The following is a 19,239-nucleotide window of genomic DNA, read 5'->3' as shown; positions in this document are numbered from 1 at the left end:
TACTGTGACATGAGTCCTATGGGCCATTTCCTTTTCTTTTCTTACTTAAGTTCATTGTTCTAAACATTCAGTAGCCTTTTTGATCTGAGGCTTCCTGCCCTTGACTTCTAGATATTGATTTATTATTTACTTAATAATCCTGCCATGTATTCTCTTTGAAATTCCTACTAAACAATACTTACATGTTGTCACACTGATTTTAAAAAGATTTTTAAAAAAATCTTCTACTCTTTATTTTCAAATTGTAGGCTTTTGCGTTAATTTTATCATCAATTTTTCTGCTGAATTATTCTTTTATCAATACTTGAAATAGCTATTTCATGCTCTCTTTAACATACTCATATATACATATGTGTGATATGATATATTAAATGTTAGATGTCTGTATAATACTATTTAAGTACCAACTTAGTTAGTATGTGTCAAACAGCACATACTTTTCTCCTTTTATATGCCAGGTATACAATAAATCTGAACAAAGGAGGCTCATAACACTGAAGGTACCCTAAGAATAAACTGGCAATTGATGTAACTGTGGCACTAAATGGATTTGTAAAGACACTAGGAGAAAATTCCCCAGATTTTTTGCACATAAAACATGATGTACAAACTACTACATAGTAACAGTATATTGCACAGATGTTATAAATCATATTAAACATTGTAAAAGCTATTACTATGTAATAGTACACAATTGGATATTCTATTTTATTGGTATACATAGATTATAGATGGATAGACAGATGATTGATAGATGATAAATAAGTATGTGGGAAGATAGATAGATAGACAGATAGATAGATAAATTAAGCTGAATACAAATATACAATCCTGTAGCTTGATATATGTACCTGTACCTTACTACCCATCAGAGAATAGCATCATTTAGTGGTACTTGCTTCTTACACATATTTTGACCAACCAAAAGAGGGAAAGGAAAAGATTATTGAATTATCTTTTCCTCAGCTGTTTAGACTTACAACTCAAGGTTGTAAGGTTGACACAGTTTTTGAACTCATAAACACTGTTTCTAGCTGTCAGGACAGAGCTCAACTTGACCTCAGTACCTTGTTCCTCTGAGGAATTGCCCTTTTCTTTTCTTGGTAACCAATGGTTTCACCATGGAAGCAGATGACATGAGAACTACAATTATTCTGAGACCCTTTATTTTCAGTTATGTGTTTGGGTTTAGCTTAGATAATATGAGGGTAAAGATGTTTTATGAAGAAGCACGACTTATGACTGTAACCTTTGTGTCTCTTTGAAAATGAACTGAATCATTACTGAATTCACTTTTGCAATGTTGGGGAAAGAAATGTCCTGAGCTATGATATATGATAGAAATGTATTGAGATAATTACCATACTAATAGAGATAGCACATGATTAGATCTTTTTACTTTTATTTTATCAAGAAAAGCATATGTATTAGACCATGGGATAAAGATAAAAATTATTTATATTTCAATGTTAATAGTTAATATGAGGAGCAAACATTTTAATGCACCAAATTCATGCATACAAGCTATGCACAAAAGAGCCTAAAATAAATATTTACCCTGATAATTGTTTTCAACGAAAAAATGTAAACTATAAAATATGGTTGGAAAGAAAACTTTAAATTCTAAACAGATGTTTTCTTCATAAACTCCCCAATACTGTTTCTGTCCAGTCACACATACTCATATACTATGAAGCATAGTTTTTACTTAAGCTGTTCATTAACTAAATATACTCTTAATATTTTAAAAGTTGTTTATTCATAAGCTTGGAGTCTAGATAAATGGGGAAGAATGAGAAAGTTCTAAATAGCTCCTAAGAGGCAGACTAAAGTAATTTTTTTTCAGTTATTGCACATTTAAAAGTGACCAGAAGTTCCATCTGAATAACTCCATTGATGACTGGTGTTTACATTGGCTTTTACATCTTGGCTTCCATTCTTTCAAAATTATAGGGACAAACAGGTCAAGAAACATTATATTGAGAAAGTAATTTTATTAATTGGGGTATTTGCTTATCTATGTTCAATCCAGTGACCTTTTGCCCTAAAAAATGGTGTTTTCAATAAAAAATAAATAAAAGGTTTTTTAAATGCTTTTTTATTTTCCAGAGAGTCTCATGGAACATGCTGTCCTGGAGTTGGAGGCCCATGCCATGTGGCTAATGTACCAATTTGATGTTTGAATTCCTCCGTACAAATTGCGGATAATTTTCAGAACTCTAGGTAAAGTTTGTTTTTCAGAAAAACACATTGCAGCGCGTGATTATATAAATGTCAATAACTCCTGAGTACAGATTCTTCAAGAAGCCCTGCAGTAGTGTTGCATTTCATGATTCATGGCGTACTTGATACAAATATTACATGAATTTTCAGCCGTCTTTCTCTGCTCTGGCTTCAGACTGCATTTCATCTCTATTGGGAATCATAACAGAGTGTACTGCCTGTGGAAAACAAGGAAAAAAAATAAAACATCACTTTTTAAACATCCAGGAGAGGTTTTTCAAGTTAATTCCTAGCTCACTTCCCAGAGGAAATCATTGTTATAGTTGCAGCATTAAATAGTATTTCTCTAGGACGAAAAGACAAGCAAAGCTTTCTAGAACCAACATCTAGAGTCAGAACTGGATAACACACACATAGCATCCTAAAGAGACAGGGAGAACGTCTCTTTGTTTCACTGAGTCCTCTGACTGAGCAGATCCTGTTCTTCTCCAGCGATGTGTTCAGTACTGTGACAACATCACCATGAAGTCTCTCAAATGTGTGAGGATACTAAGGAAATGCACCATACACAAGGTACTTCTGACCCCTCCTGGGGCTCGAGGCTCCGATGCTACTGTCCTTGCCCAGAGTCATTGCACCCTCCTACAGCTCAAGATTATGTGTAATACTTACAAGGTGTGGAGACAACCATATCTATAAAACCATTCTTCCTAAATAAAATCCTAGAAAGATAAGCATGGTAGTAGATGTCACTGAGCACTTGGGAAGCTGAATCAGGAGTAATGCATGTTTGAAGCCAGCATGGGCTACAAAGTGAATTCCAGGAGAGCCTAGGCTTCACAGTGTAACCCGAATTCAAAAACAACAATAACGAAAACAAAAAACCAAACTCCATAAAATGAAAAAGGGATTCAAAATATTATACATAAATTCTCTTTAATAGTACTCAGAAAGGCTCCTACTAGATAACATATAAGCTACATTTTATTGACTCCAATGATGACTATCAAAAAATAGTTGGAACCAGGTGGTGGTGGTGTACACCACTAATACCAGCACTCAGAAAGCAGAGGGAGGCTCGTCTCTGGTCTACAAAGTGAGTTCCAGGACAGTCAAGGCTACACAAAAAAATGATGTCTCAAAAAAACAAAACAAACAAACGGACAAAACAAAACAAGTTTGAGATTTATTTTAAGGAACACTTTCTTAAAAAAGGTAATTCATTAGAAGCGCATTGTTGCCAGGCGTGGGTGGCACATGCCTTTAATCCCAGCATTCGGGAGGCAGAGGGGGGTGGATCTCTGTGAGTTTGAAGCCAGCCTGGTCTACAGAGCAAGTTCCAGGACAGGCCAAAACAAACCCTGTCTCAAAAAAAAACAAAACAAAAACAAAAAAGTGCATTGTTATATACTCCTCTTTTTGTATCTATTTGTTCTAAGATGTGAGTGGATCCATCATAATAATCCCTTGCTCTTACTGTCTCTTCACAGATAAACTGTTTCACTAGGAGATGGGAACAAGTGTAATGATCTTGTAGTTGGTTCTTTCTGGGGCTATCAATTTCTAGTCACTTCTGGTTAATAGTGCATAATCTTCCCTTGATGATTAGATATTCTATCTGATATTTTAACATCTTTTAATATAGTTTATAAATATGTTAAAATAGCATAAATATGGTATATTAATAGATCATACATAGTGAACTTATTGCAATCACACTAATTAGTATGTCTATTATCTCATATAGTTTCTCACTATTTTTAGTAAAAGTATTTAAAATCTAGTATTTTAGCAAATGTGCTAGTATGTCCTGATTGTATTCCTCATCTCTAGATTCATCCTCTATAACTACAACTTCACACCTTTGACTGTTTCTCCTACCCTCTCATCAACCCTCAACCACAGTTCTAATCTGTATGCATATTAATTAGGCATGTTCAAGGATAACCCATAAATACCCTTAGCTTTGAACACTTCACTTTCATCTTTGTAACCAGTAGGACATATAGCACTATTAGTGCTTATGTAATCCATTGATACAGGACCTCACATACTGTTCTCCAGACACCAGACTGCTAATAAGGCATATGTGTAGGCTGCAAAGGTAGAGTAGCAGTTAAGAACATTTGCTTCTCTTGCAGTTGACCAATGTTCAGGTATCATCACTGACATAGTGGCTCATAATTACTTGAAGCTCCAGTTCCAGGAGAGCCCATATACTCCTCTGAACTCCTCAGGAGTCACACACGTGGTACACATATGTAAATACAGGCAAGACACTCACACATATATCTTTCTATTTGTAAGAAAGAACATTTGTACTAGAGGCTCATGAGTGTTCTGTGCTACAGAATACAGATTTCAAGTTGTCTAATTTCAAACAGACTAAAACAATACTGTTTAAGATGCCCAAGAAAAATCTTCGAATAGTAAGTAAGCAGACCCCTCAGACAGATCTTTCATTTTGTGTCTCTTGCCAGACATGAGGTATAGCCCATCATGAGGTATGGGCTGGAGGGGATTATGAATGGCAATTGGAAAAGATAGTAATTTTTATTTCCATATGGATCAAATGTAGATCTTAGACATGTGTCTGTGTAGCCTAGAAAGCATCAGGCATGATTCATCTCTTTTCTCCATCTTCCTTGCACAACTGAGGAATCAGGGTGACCTTGGGGAGGGCAATGATGTGTTTATATTAATAAGAGTTGAGTTTAGCATATAAGCTTCTTACATGATACTATGGCTTGTTATGGACAAGCCTGTTGCCTCTGAAGTTACTTGGGGGAATATAAATCCATGGCTGGGTTCAAATGGAAGTTATAAACACTGGGAGGAGAAAATCAAAATTCCACAACCTCAAAGCATCCTGGATAAGAAATGCATCCTCAGAGACCAAGAGCAACAGGATGGACTCTCACAGCAGACAGGGGTAGTAAAGCTCACATAAGGAGCCAGAAAACTCATACCTCCCATGATGATTGCTATTTGTCCCCAACTTCATGAAATTAGAATTATGGCTTTTGATAAGCGTTATGAAATGGTAGTATGAGTTTTGTTTCAGTTTTAAATTTTAGTACCTATTACTAATGTACTTCTTGACAAGATTTAGGATATGTACAGATGTGGGATATTTAAGTGGCCTAGACTATTGCACTTTGACTGATTTTATAGCTGTATTACTTATGATGTCCTTGGAAAAGAGGCAGAGAGGAATCAGAGTGACAGACATATATAAAATGTGATTGTAACTCCAGAGGCACAGTCCATGCTCTTTTTCAAAACTATAGTAATAATTGAGCACCTATTATAGAATTTCCTTTCTGTTCTTCTTTCCTAACTGTCTTACTTACAAAAATTGAATACTGGATCTCAAGCTGGTGCTCTTGCTCTGCCATGTTCTGAAAGGGTTTGCCACGATCCCATCAGAAATATTCCCTTAGGCAAGATACAGGCAGCCAATGAGGCTCTTTGCCTTGTGCTCTGTTCACCCTTCCCCCCTGGCACTCCTCCAAGCATCCTTGAGCTGTACTGGGCCCACACAGTTCTCTTTGATCACCACGTCACCCTTTTAGCTTTCAAAAACATTAAGGTAGTATCTTTTAACTTGAGTTTCTATGGCTTTCTTCAATCAAGTAAAATTTGTCTAATAGTCAATTTCCTTGGTGTCTCTTTCAAAGGCAAAAAGGGGAAAATTGAAGCTCCATGGGAGAGTCAAACCCATGACCTTGGACTCACTCTCACAACTTTCTAAACTACTAAGCAAATAAACCACATTTAAATCTAATACAAACACCTTGTCCTTACATGCCCCAGCCCCCCATTGCAGGAGCAGAAAGTTATACTGATGTGTTTAAAGATTGGAAGGAAAGGAAGGAAACCTTAAGCCAAGCAAATTGAAAATAAATATTATTTTTCTCTAAACCTGCACCAGTGTGAAAAAAATCTCCCTCCAAGAAAGAAACTTGGCTGTTAGCTCTCAGTGTGCTAAAATATCAGCCGTGACAGCTCTTACTCTCCATCCTGAGAGAAACTGAGTTGGAGCTTTCTGCTTAGATTGTAAACTCAACATTGTTTTGAATCTTTTCTAGGCTTCCTGCATTCTAGGGTCCAAAAGCATTTAAGTTTCTAGCTCAAAAACACATAGAAACGGTCCACTGAAAAAATATTTTGGCAACTTTGTCTTTCTAATAAAAGGAGTATGAGAAATCTTAATTTGATAATTAAAATATTTTGTGGTGTTTTCTGAGAAACGTACCTAAATAGTATTGTAAAATGATTAAAATGATAATTATGGTGTTTGATCCAGAATTGCTTGTTGTCAAAATAGTATATATAAGTGACTTTCCCGGGCCTGGGTAGGGCAGAAAACCTAAAGAAAGTTAATCAAATGGCATAAGTCATCCAAGGTCAGTGTCATTCCTGGATCTTTCAAAAAACATTTGGAAGGCTAAAATATACAAATCTAGAGTGGGCTATCAACTAAACACCTTTTGAATAGAGAGTGCCCTTTATTTTGTTAACTTTCTTTTATTGATATCATTTATTTTTCTTATCAATGTAGGATGGGCACAAGGTTTTTGGTGTATTCTGTTTAAGTATTAAATGAAGGAAATAGCTTTAGCCTTTTCTGTAGCTCGGCTTCACCAATTTTTAAACCAGTGCAGGGGGATCACGGTCTATTACCATCTAGCACGCAATGAGCATCTGTGTTTAAGACTGCAACATTCTCTGTTTCAGTGTCACTGAGCATTGTAGAGGATGAAGTAGGAGTGCTTCCTCAGGGATGTGACTTAGACTGCTTACTGCCATGAAGAAACACCATGACCACCACCATAACTCTTATAAAAGAAAACATTTAATTGTAACATGGCGGCCACAGGCAGGCCTGGTGTTGAAGCTGAGAGTTCTACATCTTGATAGGCAGGCAACAGAAAATAGTCTGAGACACTGAGAAGTATCTTGAGCATATATGAGACCTCAAAGCCTGCCTCTGCAGTGACACACTTCCTCCATATTCCAACAAGTCCACACCTCCTAGTAGAGCCACTCCCTTTGGGGGCCATTTTCTTTCAAACCACCACAGGTTGTAATCTCAAGTCTTTGAAGATCTCTGACATCCCCCCTGCTCAGACATACTAGTAAATGTCTCCAGACAATCCATGTATTTCAGGGTTTCACTTGCACTTTTTAAAACTTTTATAGATTCTTTGTGCATTTCACATTATGCATTCTAATCCAACTTATCTCTTCATCCCCCCTAGTAGATACCCTTTGGTCTTGCGACCTCCTCCCCAACAAAGAAAACCAAAATTTAAAGAAATAACAACCCCCCCGAAAAACCAAAGAAACCAAACCAGAGATAGAGAGAGGGAAAGAGGGAGGGGTAGAGAGAAGAATATTGCCATAGAACCATAGAAACTACAGTGTGCCCCCGATGAATCACATAGTACACCCTTTGGTCCACTCATCTTTACTTGCATGTTTTCATTGCCACAATCAGTCTGGCTTGAGGCCTCTGGATGCTCACTGGGGTTTCTCTTGGATATCTTGTTGTTGTCCTGTGTCGTAGAGATCCTGCTGTTTCAGATCTGTAGGTTTGTCCCCTTCACCTGCTCCAACATTTCATAGAGGAGGTTGATGCTGGGGTGGATCAACCCAGAGCCCTTGTTCTGGGCCTGGGTGATAGCTGAGTTGGTCAGCCTGCCCACTCATTTGTGTTCTTAGTGGTGGGTTGTTTTATCATTATTTTTGTTTTGAGACAGGGTCTCTCTAAGAGACCCACCTGCCTCTGCCTCCCAAGTGCTGGGATTAAAAGCATGCACCACCATCCTCAGCTCTGCATTTGTTTTGGCAGTTCAAGAACTCATTACATTGGATATCTTCTGAAGTTAAAGATAAGATAAACAACTACTTGTCAAGTGGGAAAATGTCATTTCATAGTATTTCTGTTAAATTATAATCCATCTCTCTGTTCCTGAAAAGAAAAATGCTATCATCTGAAGATAACTACAGATTATCTGAAGAGTGTGTGCATGAATGTGTGTGTGTGTGTGTTTCAATGTCAGTGTGTGCATCTATCCAAATGCACACCAAAAATTTGGATTTAAACCTTATATACTGAACTAAATGATGGAAACTCACTTGCATCACTAAAAATAGTGACCATATAAAGTTCATTAGGAAGCTCCATCTCAGTGTGCCTCCTCTCCCTCCAAACCCTATCCCTTTCAGAGAGCCTACCAAGTAGTGGCTCCTCCTCTGGAGGTGCTCAAGACTGCTCCTACAGGATATTTAAGTTCTGGTTCCTAGACCTGCCATTTGATTTCTTGTTCTCCCTCCCCTGCCTTACTTCTGGGGGTTTGAGAGTCACCTGAGAGTGCTTGGCTCATTAAATATGGACTTTTAATTGGGCTTGATATGGCTTAATATGTCAGTGGGGATACCCACTATCAAGAATCCAAAACTTCCTATCACATGACATTCCCTAGTATGATTTATCTTTTATATTAACCCAGATGCACTTACTACTATTTAATCAGTATTAGCCAATAGAAATTGGCCTTTCCATATGACTTAACTTAGTAAAATATATTTGAAATAAGTACACTAGTACTACTGGACAGCATGTTTACCTTTTCAAACTCTTACATAATCTAGACTATAAAATGTCATGATAGGAGCAGTAAAATCTGAAAGCAATGATCCCATGGGACAAACACCAAGAGAAGAAATTCCTAATCCTTAAGAAATAATGAGTCCGGGACTTAATAAGTATATGCCATGGCCTGAATGGGGTGCCACAAAAGCTATAGCTGAGGCCTAGCTACTAAAATGGTCATAGTAAGAGATGAGACCTTTGGAGCATGATTCAATATCTTCAAAAATGCAATGGACTTTTTTGAAAAAGAAATATAACCATACACTGGATAACGGTATTGTTGGCTATTTATTGTGGGAAAATACTTACAAGAAAAACTAGTAACCCAGGTTCATCTCTGCAGCTTTTCAAGACTCAGCTGGAACCCTCAACCCTTTATTCCACAAGTCCATATACACCTGTAGCCACACCTGACAAGGGCATGGTCAGCAGCACAGATAAGTATAAGAACATGTTGTCCCGGTTGAGAATGGGTTACATTTCTGCTGTAATAAAAATCTTCTCAGAGTTCTCCTCTTACCCATCTCTTTAAAAGTTCCAAACTGATGACTTCCCATCTTAATTCCAATTCCTATATCCAGTATGTGTTTCATCTAAATGAAGAGCAACGGAGAAGAGTTAGTTAAATATGGAGGTGAGAGAAGTTAGGTAAGAGGGTGGTGGTGTCCCATTATGAGGGAAGGGGTGAAAGAGGAGACAGAACATCTGGAGATCTATATCAGGTGTGGCAGGTAGGGACATTCAGAGATTTTCATGGGTCTTCAGTGGGAGAGAAGAGAACCATGTCTCTTATGCCTTGGGCACTCCTCAAACAACAGCACCAAGCAGGGATAGGCAGTTCTGCACGTGACTCATCAGTCCAGCCCATGTGGCCCCACGGCAGGCCTTACAGGAAAACCAAGGCCCACCAGGGAAGCACTCCTTTTGTGAACCCCACTATGTGAGTATTTTGACTGTGTTTTATTTTTAATTTCCTAAACATAGTTCCTGCCATTAATAGTGACCATAAAATTAAAGAAGAAAGAACAGACATGTTTGTTTATTTCTCAACTAAAGTTAGGAATGATTCAAAGTCTTTAAAGTAGAAAGACACGATGCATATTATTTAGAATTATTGGGACAAGAAACTGGCTAAAAAGCTAAGGAAAGGAAATCCAGCACTACAAGAAAATTTCACCTTTTTTGCCATATAAGACTTATGAAAAAATATACTTTACAAACAAATACACGTCTATCCTGAGATGATACCTTAAGAAACCTATGTCTAGCCACACATATCATCACTGGATTTTCTGGGGACAGAGAAAAAGAAGTCAACCCCATGAAACCACTTAGATACATTGAATAAACCTGAGGCAAGGCAGTAGTTTTCATTAATGGTGACTGGAGCAGCAGGTTTCTTCAGGAGGCAAAGGCTCGTTCATATTCACTTAAATCCAAAATGAAACTTGGTGTTAAAAATGGATTAAAATTTAATTTTTATACTACCATTGCTCTTTGAAAGAATCAATGAAAACAATTTTTCTGTTGAGACAGGCCTAGTGAATTCAAGGCACCAAACATGTAACTGGAAATTTGTTGTCTTGGAAAGATCTCTCTTGAGAAGCTCAGGGGTGTCCACCAGCGGTAAGTCAGTGTCATGTTAACAGCCAAGCCAAATAGCAGTTGCTTACTGTTTGGTTTGCTGGTGGCTGGGGCCATGAAACTACTTTTCAGAGAAGTCCAAACCCTTTCAGAGAGGAGAGAAGGAAGTAGGATGGTCAAAGGAAAGGTTCTGGGTCCCAGAACGAACTGCAGAGAAAGCCAGAACATATATTACACTTGGAGTAGAGACATTTTACAGCTTTTGAATCTAATAAGAAAAATACATATTTCTTAAGCACACATCAATACCAGAAATGGCTTCCAACAATAATAATAATAGGTGGTATTTTTTAAGTACTTGAGTCTCTGGCCCACAGCACATAACTTGAGTCAGAGTCAGCAATTAACCCCGCACCTGTCTGCCTTCAGCACCTCCACGCCACTGCCCCTTTCCCATCATGTATTAAACTGGGACAGAAGGACTTGTTTGCCTCAATTTGGGTTTTATGTTTTCAGACACAGTAGGGATTGTTTCTTTAGTCCTTTCCTTCTAGAAATCAGCAAGAATAAGGGGATTTGGGGTGAACATTGCTAAGAGACACTGCTCCTGAGAAGGAGAAATCTAGAAGTTTCCACTTCCATTGAGTTGTGCTCAATGTTGCTGCGTTTTCATATGGTGGATAATGAAAGGCAAACAGTTGGATGTATTTTGGGATGTGTGGTTTAGTGGGCGTTCCTAAAGGAAGCCAAGAAGCAGGCATGAGATGTTCCCTGGGGCAAGAAGCATCTGGCCATTCACAAATGCTCACTGAGTCTCCATGTCTCAGAAGCAGACATGAGATGCTCCCTGGGGCAAGAAGCATCTGGCCATTCACAAATGCCCACTGAGTCTCCATGTCTCAGAAGCAGACATGAGATGCTCCCTGGGGCAAGAAGCATCTGGCCATTCACAAATGCTCACTAAGTCTCCATGTCTCAGGCTTCCCCACTTACACCTAATGAAGTATGCTTCTCCTATGTGGCTCAGTTACCCTTCCGGCTACAAAACGAGATTGAAAAAATGGCACAAGTGGTCTTTCCTCTCTTTTCTCTTTCTTCAACTTCAAGAGAAGGCCTCTGGACTCAAAGAAGAAATCCTTATAGCAGAAATAGATGTAATCTCATGTGTGTAGACAGTTACCATGTCCATGAGAATGCAAAGATGAACCCTCCATGTGTCTCCACCCTCTCTGGTCCTGGAGCTGCTGCAGCTCCTGTCCACAGCTCACTAAACTCTGGTGACAATTCTTACCTGGAGGACAGCCCCTGGAGGATTTGCTTCAGATTGAGGTAAAAATATCATCAAGGTCTCCTATGACTTCTCTGTACTCCATTCACAAGTTCAGGTATCCCTGTTTGCATTCAACTCTCCTTCAGTTCTTCATTTTCCAGAGTGACATCTGTTTTTAGCAAATACCATGATCGAGTCTATCTTAGGATGTTAAAAATGGAAAAACTAGCAGTGAAGGAGTGTTCCCTTTACTCCACATCCTCTCCAAACTAGGCTTTCATTAGCATTTTTGATCTTGGACTTTCTGACAGATGTAACATTGTATCTCAGAGTCATCTTGATTTGCATTTCCCTGATAGCCAAGACTGCTGAATACTTCTTTAAGTGTATCTCAACCATTCTAGATTCTTCTGTTGGGAATTCTCTGTTTAAATTTGTACCCATTTTTAATGGAGTTATTTGGTATTTTGATGTCTAGTTTCTTGAGTTCTTTGTATGTTTTGGATATCACTGCTCTGTCAGATACAGGGTTGTTGAAGGTCTTTTCCCATTCTGTAGACTGCTATCTTGTATTATTGACAGTGTCCTTTGCCTTGCAGAAGCTTTTCAGTTTTAGGAGGTTCCATTTATTAATTGTCAATCTCAGTGTCTGTGCTACTGGTGTTATAGTCAGGAAGTAGTCTCCTGTGCCAATGAGTTCAAGGCTATTTCTCACTTTCTGTTCCAACAGGTTCATTGTGACTAGATTTATCACACAGGTCTTTGATTTACTTGGACTTGAGTTTTGTGCAAGGCAACAGATATGGATCTATTTGAGTTCTTCTACATGCAGCCACTGTCCTCCTCTGATGGTGGAATGCAAACTTATACAGCTACTTAAAATCAGTATGGTGGTTTCTCAGAAAATTAGGAATAAGTCCACCTCAACACCCAGCAATACCACTCCTGGGCATATACTCAAATAATACTCAATTGTACCACAAGAACAATTGTCAACTATGTTCATAGCAGCATTATTCATAATAGCCAGCACCTGGAAACAACCTAAATGCCCCTCAACCAAAGAATGGGATAGAGAAAATGTGGTATATCGACACAATGAAGTATTACTCAGTTGGAAAAAAACAATGGCATCGTGAAATTCACAGACAAATGGGTAGAACTAGAAAAAAATCATTCTGAGTGAAGTAACCCGGATCCAGAAAGACAAACATGGTATTTACTCAATCATAAGTGGATATTAGATGTAAAGCAAAGAATAATGAGGCTAAAATCCTCAGCCCCAGAGAAGCTAGGTAACATGGAGGACCCTAAGAGGGACACATGGATCTTCCTGGAAGAGGAAGTAGATGGGATATCCTGGGTAAACTGGGGGTGGGGACAGGAGTAGAGGAGAGAGGATAGGACATTGGGAATGAACATGAGGGATCAGTATCGTCAAGTTGTGGGCAGGACAGAGTGGGAGAGTGATGGGGGTGATATCTTGATAGAGAGGGCTATTGTGGGGTTACGGAGAAACCTGGTGCCAAGAAAACTCCCAGGAACCCACAAGGATGACTCAACCTAAGACTCCTAGCAATAGTGGAGAAGGTCCCTGAACTGGCCTTCCTTTGTAATCTTATTGGTGACTGCCCTAGTTGTCATCATAGAGCCTTCATCCAGGCTCTATGCAGATGCAGAGATCCATAGCCAAGCACTGGAGTGAGCTCCAGGAATCCATTTGATGAGAGGGTGGAGGGATTGTATGGGCAAGGGGGAAGTCAAGATCATGATGGAGAAACCCACAGAGACAACTGACCTGAGCTTGTGGGAGCTCATGGACTCTGGATGGACAGCTAAGGAGACAGCATGGGACTGTCCTTGGCCCTGTGCATGTGGGTGGCAATTATGTAACTTAGTCTTTTGTGGGGCTCCTAGCAGTTGGCTCAGGACCATACCTGAGCTGGCTCTTTGGAACCTGTTCCCTATGGTGAGATGCCTTGTTCAGTCTTGATGTAGAGGGGAGGAGCTTAGTCCTGCCTCAGCTTGGTGTGCCATGCTGTGTTGATTCCCTTGGGAGGCCTTACCCCATCTAAATGGAGATAGAGGAATAAAGAATGAGTGGGGATAGGAGGGAGCAGGAGGCAAGAAGTGAAGGAAAACTGTGGTTGCTATGTAAGATAAATGAAAAAATGAAAAAATGGAAAGCATATGCAAAGGAAATGAAATAAATGTCCTATTGTCCCATGTTCCTTGAGGCAGCCTGCATACAACTAAGACTTGGAAAACATCTAAGTTCCCACCCACAGATGAATAGATAAACAAATTGTGTTATAGCTACACAATAGAATATTATTTAATCTTTTGAAAGGAGAAGAGATGGTCATTTGAAGCAACATAGAGTAACTTGGAGGAGATCATGCTAAGGCACTGAGGAAATATAATGCATGATCTTACCTGCTGTGGAATTTTAAAAGAAAAAAGAGATTATATACACAACTGCAATGGCATTATACTGATTACAGGGACTAGGGAGGAGGAGACAGTGAGGAAATAAGTCAAACGTACAAATGTTCAGGGACAAAGAATGAACAAATCCAGACATTCATGTGCAATGTATTATGTACTTCAAACTGGATGAGAGAAAATACAAGGTTATGCTACCTCAAAAACTTAATGATACATAGAATACTTTATTTGACTGTAATAATCATTTCAATATTCATATCAGGCTGTACATCTTTAATAGACAATGAATGTTTTAACTTTAATTTTTATTTTAACTGTATGGATGTTTACCTGCAAGTATGTCTGTGAACCATTTGTGCACCTGACAGCTATAGAGCCAAAAGAGGACATTGGATCTCTTGGAACTGGAATTACAGATGGTAGTAAGAAACCACATAAGTTCTGAGGATTGAACTTGCTCCTCTGCAAGGGCAACCAGTGCTTTTCACCACTGGAGTCATCTCTCCAGCCTGAGATATAACTTTTAAAAGAGGTTTTAACCAAGAAGAATCTGGTGCGGGCCCACCCCACACCTTGGTCAAATCTTCCTTTCACTCAGCATTTCACAGGACCATCCTTGTTTCCCACCCATTTCAAAGCCCATACTTTTCCACGTTGATATCTCTCTCTCCCTCCCTCCCTCCCTCCCTCCCTCTCTCCCTCCCTCCCTCCCTACCTCTCTTCCTCCCTCCCTCCCCCCCTCTCCCTCTCCTCCCTCTCCCTCTGTTTTGAACTTTTTACTAAAAAAAAGGTCATACAATATATTTTGATCCTGTTTTTTCCTCATAGGTCCTCCCTAGCTCCATACCCATCCAACTTGTTGTTCTTTCTCTCTCTCTTTAATAAACAGACAAACAAAATAACAAAAAGAAACACATATAATCACAAAAAATCAAAATAAACAAGCAAAAGACCACTGAAAAGACAAAAGAGAAAAAAGCCACCCTGACCTCTTTACTTTCCAGACTATCATCTCTGTGGATTTCATGCCTCCACCAACTCTCATTAAAGGCACCTGATTCTGTCCTTCCTCCCCAACAGATCATGATGATTCTGCCCTCAAAAGTTTCAGTGACATTCTACATTTTCTATAAATATATCACTTAAAAAATCAAGCATGTTGCTATGATGTATGACTTTTTTCACACAACTAACTTCAACATAATCAAATAATTTTCTCAGACAATGTTCCCAAATGCCTAAAGTTAATACTCTTTGTTGACTCTTAACCATATGATCAATGGTTCACTCAAGTTTATAAACCCATACTCACAGTTACCCACCCCTGAGAGGGCCACACCTGCTTTACAAGGTGCACTGTCACTGGAAACCCTTGCTGGGAATCTGTGTCTAAAACTTCTAGTCAGGGGAGAAAAAATACATAATTGTAACATCTCTCTGTCTATTCTTTATCCATTCTCCTCCTCTTCTCTTCCCCTATCCCTTCCTCCTCTCTTCTCTCCTCTTTCTCATTTCATTCTCTCTTAGTAAGAGATTCCCTGAAAGTTTGTCTCACTAGATTCTGTTCCAAACCGTAAGTTAGTCAAATGCTTATTCTAGGTTTGAGTCAGTGAGGAATGTGTAATAACAGGAAACAGAAATATACACACTTTCTGTACTTGGCATGGCCCTGTGTTATGTGGCTTGGGAAGGTATGTCTGGGAGTATCATATGGCTATTACCCAACCTGGACACAGAGGAGCTCTTTATGGCATCCCGCACTGTCCAACTCTAAGGAACAGACATTCAGTTAAGTTGGCTCACATTGACCCTTTCAAACGAGTTCATAATTTTTTTAGCTGAAAATTATGTATTTTTCCAAATGAAAGAATTCAACCACTCTTTTCTCGTCATCCCAAACCCTGAACCATCTTTTGCTTCATTATATGCAAGTGGAAGGTAACAACACAATTTCATTAACTCTCATGAATACTTGATGCATTCACCTTTCAATGTAGTCTCCTATTACACAGCCTCAATTAACTAGATATTTAAAAATTCTATAAAACCTTATAAAGAAGGTACTGTTTTCATGCCTATTTTACCAAAGCCAAACTCCAGGCTATAGAATTCTTGGAGAACTTGCTTGAATTGACACAATTAACAGCACCTGAATTCACATGCTAAGTTGCCTAGTCCTGAACACTGACTTCAGACTACACTGCTAGCATGAAAACATAGATAGGTTTGGACATTTTCAATGAAATACAAAACCAAGAAAAATTGTTCAAAATTGTCTGGAGATTCTTATGTTTTTACATCACCAGAAAAGCTATACCGCACTGCAACAGGGTGGATTCTTGGTCCAAGAATAGCAGTTGTATTATATTGTTTCAAGACAAGGATGAGAAGAACATTCTTGGAATAACTCATAGCCCCTACAGCCAGGAATAGCAAGCACATCCCTCCTTTTTGCTTCTTATCTGAAGTGATGACGATGAGGCTGTATTGCCTCATGAACCACTGGGCTGAAACACTTGTTAACGGTTATGATTTTCTGTGAATGACTGAATTGCAAACTAGCTTACGATTTAGATCCAACTTCTAATTTGGTCAGCTTTGTTGGAAAGATTTGTCACTTTAAACTGGTTTGGAAGAAGGGGAAGGTCATTAATTCAGGGTGTCTGACACTTGGAAAATGACAAGGACCAGGATCATACAAATGAGAAAAGTGGACTGACTAGGCTAACTATGTCTCATCTTCAAAGACAAAGCCTTAGCCATTAAAGAAAAGAAGGACCCAAAGAAAACATCTACTGCAGGTCAAATTTCTCCTAATGCTTGGTCTCCTAAATACTAGGACATTGATCCAGGTATTGCTCCATCTCACACTCAGCCAGAGAAGGATCTTTCTGTTTCTTCCTCTTTCTTCCAGATGTGAGAGAACTAGTCAGGAGATTTAGGTAGAACTCCTCAGGCATTAGGTGTTTTATACAAGTGAAGTTTATGATTTTTCTCTAAAGCATCAGTTGGAGTTATTTCACTATATGATTTAGTTTGAAAACTTGAGGAAAGAGCAAAAAGCTCTGAGGACGTCCTTGCTTTTCTTCCTAGTCACTCATGTCTCTAAGCCAGGCATTGAAGAACCTGGTATTGAAGAAGCAATTCACCATAAATGCTTGGGCTCACTGAGTCACTGCTTCTCTCTTACTGATGGTGTCAAAATAATGTGCATCCCCTGCACCCATGTGATGAGGAGCCTACAGAGTTGAAACAGCATTGCCATTAGGTTGCCTGGGTGTTCCAAAGTGGTGCTACCTTCCCTAGGGATATGTGAGAATCTTGGACTACTGTGGCCACTCTAGGGTCATTTAGAGGAATATCAGTCCTATACCATATTTGATGTTCCTTAAAATACCAGTGTTCAATTCCCATGCTATTAGCTAAATTTCAGCTTTCTTGAGCCTGCCTAGCTATATAATGTCTATCACACCCCTATTTTACCCATCAATACATCTTTAAGCCTCTTGATGTCTGCTGCAATCACAGTCCCTTATAAGGAAACCGACTCAAATTCAGACTTCGGTTCTGCATTGGTGATTAAAACAGAAACCCAAGTATAAACTAGAGTTTTTTATTAATATACCCCTATCTAGAGAATAAAAAAGCCTCCCAACTCATACCTGGCTTAAATGTGGCCATACCCAAGTGTTTATATTAGAACCCAGCTCACATCCTTTTCTTGGAGAACTACAAATATCAGGTGAACCCAGAGCCAGTGGGCCACTCAAGGCCAAGCTGCTATTGCAAACAAAACAGACTTACTCTGCTGAGTCTTACTTGTGTATCCTGGAGTTCCAGAGTGATTGTGCTGATTCTGAAGCCATTTACACCAAGCCCCAAGTTCCTAGGTGCATACCCTGAGATAGCCAATTAATTTCTAGTGTTGAAGAAATCAACACATGTCTTGTTAAAGAGTCCAAGACAGCCGTGACTATTTCTGCATCACAAATAAATAACAGAAAAATAAAACCATGAAGTAAAATCAGACCACCTACAGCTTACTGTGGTCTTACATAATGACTATATTTTTCTCTGTGAAGATGTTTAGTGCAGGCATGACTTAGAGGTAATGATTTGAATTGGAATTGTGATCTTGTTCTGATGTACAGCAGCCATTATTTCATGTTCAGTAAACAAAAATGACAGCAAAACCTTATGATAAAGCATGATTTGTGTTAGATACCTTTGCCCTCCTTTAGTCTGACATACTTGTTCTAAATGCATTTGAGGCAGACCATGCTAAGTTATGAGGTTCAGTAGGTTAGCCATATGAAATACAATTTTACCTTGTAATATATTTAACTTATGAATTTGTCAAGGATGTAAACTCTTAAAAATTAAGGAGCACCTGTATAAAGATACCTGTTTGTCCAAAGCTTGTTATTTTTTTTTCAAAAGTCCAAAGAATAATCAGTATAAGAGGCTCCATATGCCTGTGCTAGTCTCAAACGCTAACCACCATGGAAATGACTTGCCTCATAGCCCAGGAACCCCCCTTCTGGAGCTCTGTTGAAGTCCATTACTTACAGATTATATTCTACTAATTGACAGAGAAATACAGAGGGTTGTGATACAGCAGTAAAGCAACCCTTGCTCTTCTTGAGCCACTATGCTCCACCAAGAGCTCTGCCTAAGCTCTGTCACTTTAATGTGGGAGCATTAGGTATAGGAGAAAGGTATGCAATACAACTCCAGGCTGATAGTGCTGGTAAATAAGGGAGTCAGTGTGGCCTTAGAATATACTTAAATGATGACCTCATTCTAACAAATAGGGCTTCTTGAGTCTTTTTTATCATTGTCATCATCCCCAGACACAGCAAGGCATTCTTGCTAACAGTGGCATTTTGGGGAAGGGATCATGCTCTTGAAAGGAAGAGTTTTAAAGGGAGCTTCTGGCCAGCTGCCTTTGCTGTTTGCTATCGGCATGGAGAGCCGAGAACAGCATCTAAGCAGCTGGACCAAAGTCATCCCAGGATTTGCCTCCTGATTGATCTGTGCACAGTCTAAGCAG

At 39.0% G+C, this 19,239-nt stretch overlaps 1 long non-coding RNA gene across 1 annotated transcript in view; it reads right to left on the bottom strand.

Moving 5' to 3' along the window:
- Window positions 1-1,977: 1,977 nt before the first annotated feature.
- Window positions 1,978-19,239, bottom strand: part of LOC106021968 — a 100,059-nt gene continuing 82,797 nt past the window's right edge. Inside the window, exon 4 of the long non-coding RNA XR_005877330.1 lies at window positions 1,978-2,441. This is a non-coding gene — a long non-coding RNA (uncharacterized LOC106021968). The remainder of the gene's footprint in view (window positions 2,442-19,239) is intronic.

The sequence above is a fragment of the Mesocricetus auratus genome, unplaced genomic scaffold (assembly GCF_017639785.1).
Source record: "Mesocricetus auratus isolate SY011 unplaced genomic scaffold, BCM_Maur_2.0 Super-Scaffold_100004, whole genome shotgun sequence".
NCBI lineage: Eukaryota > Metazoa > Chordata > Mammalia > Rodentia > Cricetidae > Mesocricetus > Mesocricetus auratus.
The sequence above is the reverse complement of the archived record's forward strand: the minus strand, read 5'-3'. Positions and strand labels throughout refer to the sequence as shown.